This window comes from Myotis davidii, unplaced genomic scaffold (genome assembly GCF_000327345.1).
Source record: "Myotis davidii unplaced genomic scaffold, ASM32734v1 scaffold173, whole genome shotgun sequence".
Classification (NCBI taxonomy): domain Eukaryota; kingdom Metazoa; phylum Chordata; class Mammalia; order Chiroptera; family Vespertilionidae; genus Myotis; species Myotis davidii.
Window position 1 is genome coordinate 2,391,519 of NW_006286303.1, and position 7,631 is coordinate 2,399,149.

General features: G+C 36.7%; 1 protein-coding gene and 1 pseudogene across 2 annotated transcripts in view; one reads left to right on the forward strand and one right to left on the reverse strand.

The window, feature by feature from the left end:
- The window catches only part of CHIC2 (cysteine rich hydrophobic domain 2), a 58,412-nt gene that overhangs the window by 36,118 nt on the left and 14,663 nt on the right, over positions 1-7,631 (forward strand). The window lies entirely within an intron of this gene.
- LOC102762788 lies at positions 2,495-3,533 on the reverse strand (annotated as a pseudogene).

Below are 7,631 nucleotides of genomic sequence, written 5' to 3' on the forward strand. Positions count from 1 at the left end.
AAATTTGATAGTATTATTTTACACTACCACCAGCAGTGCATGATGGTTTGTTCTGCTACATCCTTGTCAATATTTAGTTAATATTTTTATTTCACTAATTCTAATATTATTGTTATGGCTTTAATTTGCATTTTCCTAATGATTAGTGATATTGAGCATCTTTTCATGCTTATTTGGCACTTGTATATCTTCTTTGGTGAAGTGTCTTCTAACTTTTGCCCGTGTTTTTATTTTATTTTATTGAGTTTGTTTTTTATTGTGGAGTTTTGAGAATTCTTTATGTATTCTGGTTGCAAGTTTATATTTTGCAAAGATTTTTCCGAACCAGTGGTCTGTCTTTTCATCCTCTGACAGTCTTTTCAAGAGCAGAAGTTTTTAACTAATAAAATCCAATTCATTCTTTTATGGATTATGCTGTTGGTGTAATACCTAGTATGTCTCCCTAAGTCTATATACAAAGATTTTTTTCAATGTTTTATCTAGAACTTTTATAGGTTTAAGTTTTACGTTTAAATCTATGATTCATTTGAGATAATTTTTTTATATGGTGCAGTGTATGGATTGAAGTTCTTTTTATTTTGCATATAGACACCCAGTTGCTTCAATAACATTTGTTTTAAAGACTTCTTTCTTCACTGTATTGCCTTTGGACCTTTGTTGGAAATCAGTTTTCAGTATATGTATGTGTTTATTTCTTGGCTCTGTTCTGTTCCATTGATCTTTATGTGTATCTTGATGCTAATACCACACTGTCTTGAGTATTGTAGCTTTATAATTATGTTTTAAAATTAGGTGGTGCTAGTTCTTAAACTTTGTACTACTTTTTTTTTCTTTTTAAAAAAATATATTTTATTGATTTTTTACAGAGAGGGGGGGAGAGGGATAGAGAGTTAGAAACATCGATGAGAGAGAAACATCGATCAGCTGCCTCTTGCATGCCCCCTACTGAGGATGTGCCCGCAACCAAGTTACATGCCCTTGACCGGAATCGAACTGGGACCCTTGAGTCCTCAGGCCGACGCTCTATTCGCTGAGCCAAACCAGTCAGGGCTGTACTACTTTTTTTTTTTTTTTTTTAATTGTTTTGCTTTTCTAGACTGTTTGTATTTCATATGAATTTTAGAATTAGTGAATTTCTACCAAAAAATCCTATTGGGATTTTAGTTTGGATTGCATTGAATTTATGGATCAATTTGGGGAAATTGGCATCATAAAAATACTTAATCTTCTGACCCATGAAACAGTATCTCGTTTTCTTAAGTGTTTGAATATTTTTTTGAAGAATGCTATGTAGTTTTAATGTAGGTGTCTTGGATATATTTTTCAGACTTATCTTATAAATATTATGTTTATTTTAAGTGGTATATGTTTAACATTTTTCAATTATTTTTCCTTGTTAGGGTATAATTTGCTAAATTCAAATTATTAGTTTCATTAACTTTTTTGTAGACTCCTGAAATTCTTCTTAGACAGTCATATCATCTGCAATGAAGACATTATTCTTTCATTCTTAATCTGGATGCTTTCTGTAGATTTTTTGTTTTACTACACTGACTAGTGATGGCGAACCTTTTGAGTTCGGCGTGTCAGCATTTTGAAAAACCCTAACTTAACTCTGGTGCCGTGTCACATATAGAAATTTTTTGATATTTGCAACCATAGTAAAACAAAGACTTTAATTTTTGGTATTTATTTTATATATTTAAATGCCATTTAACAGAGAAAAATCAACCAAAAAAATGAGTTTGCGTGTCACCTCTGACACGTGTGTCATAGGTTCGCCATCACTGGACTAGACTCTCCAGAAAACATTGATTAGCAGTTGTAAAAACAGATATCCTTATCTGGTCTAGTAGTTTGTGGAGAGTTTTTACCAGTAATAGATGTTGACCTTCTTTATCTCCAGAAACATTTTTTTCTCTGAAATCTTCTTTGTTAATAGTAATACAGTCATTCCAACAACATTCTTTTAATGTTAGCATGGCATATTTCTTCCATTTACATTTTCCCCCATATTTATGCCTTTTAATTAAAGTTCATTTTTTTTTATAGGCAGTGTTGGGTTTTGCTTTTTTATTCAGTCTGACAATTTTTGCCTTTTAATTAGGGATTTTGGACTATTTACTGGAATTATTGATACAGCTACATTTAAGTCTTTCATTTTGCTTTTTGTTTTCTTTTTTCCCTCATTAATTCTTAGTTTTCATTTTTCCACCTTTTTATTTTTAAAAAGAATTTATTGAGGTGAAATTCACATAACAGGAAAGTAACCATGATAAAGTGAACAATTCATTGGTATTTAGTACATTCATAGTGTTGTGCAACTGTAATCTCGTTCTAAAACAGTTCCATCAATTCAAACTAAAACTCCTTACCCATTAATCAGTTTATTTTTATTATCCTCTCCCTCCAGTCCTTGGCTACCACCAATCTATGTTCTGACTCTTATTTATCTACTTTGGATATTTAATTTAATTAATTAATTTTTATCCTATTAAGAGTTTATTAAGAAATTTTGTTTCACAGGCCACTCAGAAATAAAAGGACTATGTACAGGCTTTCAGGAAACAGGCAGGGAGCTGAGGAGGGCCAAGATGAGTCTAGGGCCTTGGTGGGTACATTCCTGGGGGAGGGGGGCCTGTAAGGGAAACCAGACAATCTGGTGAGACTCGAAGTACAACAGCATAACCAACTAACCGGTCTGTGGCCCTGGTGAACCGGGACCACGCCTCTGTGCTACTTCCGTAACTCTGTGGCCAAGGATCAAAGAAGACCTCGCATTCCTGGTGGAGGGGCCCTCATTCCTGGAGGGGGTATGCCCATTGGAGTTCCTCGTCCAGGGGGGATCCCCCTTGGGGGACCCATGGGAGGCCTTATACCAGGAGGTGGGCCCATCATGCCTGGAGGGGGTGCCCCTTGGCCCATACATAGGTGGAGGAGGACCTCATGGCCTGGTGGGTACTGGGTTGGGGCCCCTGCAATACTAGCTGTGGCAGCAGCTGCAACAGTGCCTCTTGCTTATGGGGTCATCACCTGTTGGGATGGTCCACCAACCACACAAACTGGCCCTGCAAGTCCTGCAGGGGCCTGGGGCATGGGAACACGAGCTGGGATTCCTCTGCCAGCAGGCCTGCCGATTCCTGGGCCCCTAGCAGCTCCAGCAAGCGGCACTCAGGCAATGCCAGTATCTTTGGGAGGAGGTCCCTCTACTGTCATTGAGACCAGGTTCTCCCCTAGAAGAAGCACCAGCCCAAGGACTCACTTCTCTTTCAGCTTGTTTCGAGTTCTTTGGCTTGATCTTCCTGAATTCATCACAATTACATGCATATGCTTGTCAAAAGCCTTGAAGGTGCCAATGAAGATCTGACCGTCTTGCAGGATGCACCTCATCCTGTAGTTGATGTGCTGCAGCATCTTGCTGCTCTTGCCCACAGTCATGGTGGCAGTTCTGATGGCGCTGATTCCCGCCGGATTTGCCTGCTCTGAGGACTGGCCTTCCTGTAGCCCGCTTCCAACCGCTACTACCAGCTGGATATTTTATATAAATGGAGCTATACATTATATGACCTTTTGTGTCTAGCTTCTTTCATTTAGCATAATGTTTTTGAGGTTCATCCGTGTTGTAGCATGTATCAATACTTCATTATTTTTTATGGCTGAATAATATTCCACTGTGTGGATATACCACAGTTTGTTTATTCATTCATCCATTAATGGGCTATTTCCATCCAAAGGTTGACTGCTACTGCTGTAAACATGGATGTATATGTATTCATTTGCTATTGTTTTCAGTTCTTTAGGGTATATACATAGGAGTGTGGGTTATAAGATAAGTCTATATAGGGTAGGGTAAAAGAAGGTTGTTTGTATGGGAAGTAATACAATAATTAATAATACAAGAATAACTTCTGTGTTTTTCATACTCAGAACTGTAAACCTACTTTTGCTCCACCATGTATTGAACTTTTTGAGGAGCCAGAGAAGTGTTTAGTCTAGGGCTAGTTATTGCCTATTAATGAGGCAAGACCCTCCTGGATAGTGTACTCAGTGGCTTGAGAATTACAATGTTTTCTAGTCTGGCTGATGGAAAGAGGCACTGTGCCAGATCTTTGTGAGCTTTGGGCACTGTTTTCTCTAATTCTTCCTTAGTTCTTTGCTCCACCTCTGGTAGTTTCCTTATTTGCATATGCTGCTCAGTACTCACTGAAATAATCAGTAGGGACTATGTTCAGATCTTTGGTGATCTGTTCTGTGGCTTCCAACTGTCTTGGTCTCCTGACTCTCAGCTGGCTCCTTAATTCAGGGAATCTCCAGGCTTTGTCTGAGCTCTCCATTCACTGCTGCCTGGAGCTCTCGTAAGCTTAGGAATCATAGTGCCCTCTGACTTGTTTCTCGTTTCTCAGGAATCATTGTCCTTCATTTCCCATTGTACATTGTCTTGAAAACAGTTTCATATATTTCTGTCTCTTTTTTGTTGTTTCAAGCTAGAGGTAAAGCTATTGCTTTATCTGTGCTGAAAATGAGAGTTTGAATGTTTTTTGTTTTTAATAGAAGTGGTCTTGACATATAAGTACTATGCTAGGTCATAGGAATAGAAAGATGTATACTAATACTCTACTTAAAGAGCATCTAGTCTTTGGAGAATTGGTAGGTAAGTACAGAGATAGTTTAAGTCTGTCAGTACTTAACAGTATTTTTAATGAAACTCTAATATCAGAAGATAATAAACATGTATCCTTAGGGTCTAGAAATATGAACTGGCCACCTATAACCACAAAATGTATTTGAAGTCTTGTATTATATTTCAAACACCCATTTGAAATTTCAGTTGTATTTTGCATATATTTGCTTTAATAGAAACTTTAAAATGAATATTGATATTCTTGGAAGATAAGCATATTTGTCTTAAGAAATTGCTGGTTTTAGCTGCCATTTTTTTTAAGTTGTAATTTTATTTGTTCAACACCTGATTCTTTTATTTAAAAAATATTTTTATTGATTTCAGAGAGGAAGGGAGAAGGAGGGATATAAACATCAGTGATAAGAGAGAATCAGTTGGCTGCTTCCTGCAGTCTCCTACTGGGGCTCAAGCCCATAACCTGGGCATGTGCCATTGACCAGAATCGAACCTGGACCATTCAGTCTGCAGGCTGATGCTTTATCCACTGAGCCAAACCTACTAGGGCTGGCTGCTAGTTCTTTATGCTGCTAGTGTGCCATTTACTGAAAGTTACTTATTCATTAACTCATATTTCTGAACCTGCACTGTGAGACTCGATACTGTTTAGATGCCATTTAGATGACAAATGCTAATTAGAGGTTATAAGGTTCCTCTTGTGGATATAAAAAGAGATAAAAAGCAATGAGGTAAGTACAAATAGTGGTGCTTGGAAGACAATAAAACAGGAAACCTCAGCCTTTTAGTAGGTTCTTTGTAAGAGCTTGAGGAGCTTACAAGTGAATAAAATGCTTCATTAAATAGATTTTGACATTTATTTTTTAATTTTTTTATACTTTTGTTTATATTTTGCTCCTTGATTGTGTCCTAATTATAGTAGTATAGTTTAAAAAATTGATGTCCAAGTAAGTGAACTCTCTATGACTTGAATGTGCTTTCAGCCTGACTCATACTTGAGGAAACAAGTGTCATCATTTTACTGTATGATGTGTTATAGTATTTTGTTCTCTATCCTAAAGTAACTATTAGTTTTAGCCTTCCGAGACTTTGCACATATATATATTATATCCCAATATTAGTGACTTTATAGACTTTGTTTATGTATGCTCTTAGCCATATCCCTTCTGACTAAAGAACCCTACATTTTAGACTTTATACACCAATTTCTTAATCTTGTTTTTCTCCATTTTTAGTGCTTTAATCTCTCTTTTGCGTATGATTAGGATTGTGTGACTTCCTAAAAGTGCTCTGTAAGGACTTTTTCATAAATAGAGTATATTTCTAGTCCCCTTAGACTCATTCACTTAGGTATAGGGAAGTATACAGTATAGGGAAGGAAGTAGGCTGCAACATGTGGTAGCTGGGACCTGTACTTTGGTGCTAGAAAGAACTGGTTTGGAAAGCAGCACTTTTCTGAGTGACTAATTAATCAGTTCACTCTCTGTAAACATCAGTTTTTACTTCTCTAAAAGATGTCTCATAACCAGAGGAATATATTTGTTGCTGTTTCATTCTAAAGAATACTTTAAGCTTGAAATTTAGAAAACTGACTTATAGAAACGAAATAAATTACAGTCATTAGTGTGAATTACACTGACAATTTGCTTTTAATTGGAAAAAATGTTACTAAATTCTCATCATGAAAAAGGATACTCAAAAGAGTGTAAACTTTGAGTCTTAAATGTGCAGGGGCTGGGACTTTAAATTTGTGTTAGACTCATTTGAAAATGTGTTTTGCCAAGAGCTAGCTGAAATTCAGTTCTGTCTGAATATTTAGAAGATAGTACAGGCAGTCCTCGGTTACGTCGTATTCAATGTCGTTTTGTGGTTACATCGCCATCTCCCATTTATTTATGAAAAAAAAAAGGTTCTATCATTTTGATGTATGTACATATGTGCTTTATGTTTTTTATTATTTATTTACCACAAGTAAAGGTCAGGAATTGTTATCTTCCTTTTAAATTGTTTTTTACTGTTTTACTTCATTACTGCTGTGTATGTGCTCCATGTGAGTGACGTAGGTGCTTATGTAGGTGTCGTGCCGTACAGATCTCCGACGTAACCTGAGGACCTACTGTATTACTGTAGTGGTTTGTAGAAAGATTTGCCTAGCTTCTTCAGTGTCCATTCTGTTAATCCAATGAATTCTTAGTTTCAGATATGTTTGATATTCTATATTTGAGTCTAATATATAGAATTCTCTTCTGAAATTGTTTTCACTCACTTTATTCTGAAATGAATATTCTGTTCCCTCTATTTTATTGAACATATTAATCATAGTTAACTTGACAATCAATGGTCTCATCTTTTCTGTATTAGGGAGATAGTGTGAGGGAAATGGTCACTTTGGTGTAATGAAAGATTGAGCTGGGTTGCAAGTTTTAATAATATTCAGTTCACCTCTATCCTAAAACTTGTATCCTTAGCATATTTTGAGTTTGGCATTTTAGCCTTTCATTCCATGCAGGTTCAAGTTTCTTGAGCAGGGAGACCAGTCATGTGTTTGATGCTGATCCTCTCCCCTTACCCCTGACCGCCCCCCTAAGCAGAGTTTTGTTTCCTAAGCAGTGGTAGACTGTGACTAATTTTTCTCTGCCTTTTAGGCTTTGTCCCCCACCCTTCTATGCTGCCCCAGAACTCAGTAATGTCTCTAGAGAAAATTGCTCTGCATTTTAGGGCACAACTAATTTCTAATCCATTGAGCCAGCCTACACAACCTGTTCAGACTATATTGATATACCTTTTCTTCCCACCTTTAGAATCAGCAAAGAAAGAAAATGACCAGTAATCAATCAATCATCTATCTATCTATCTATCTATATATATCTCCTATCTAATAAAAGAGAAACATGGTAATTGGCATATGACCGCTACCCTTCCCATTGGCTAATCAGCGAGATATGCAAATTAACTGACAGCCAAGATGGCGGCTGGCAGCCAGGCAGCTGAGAAC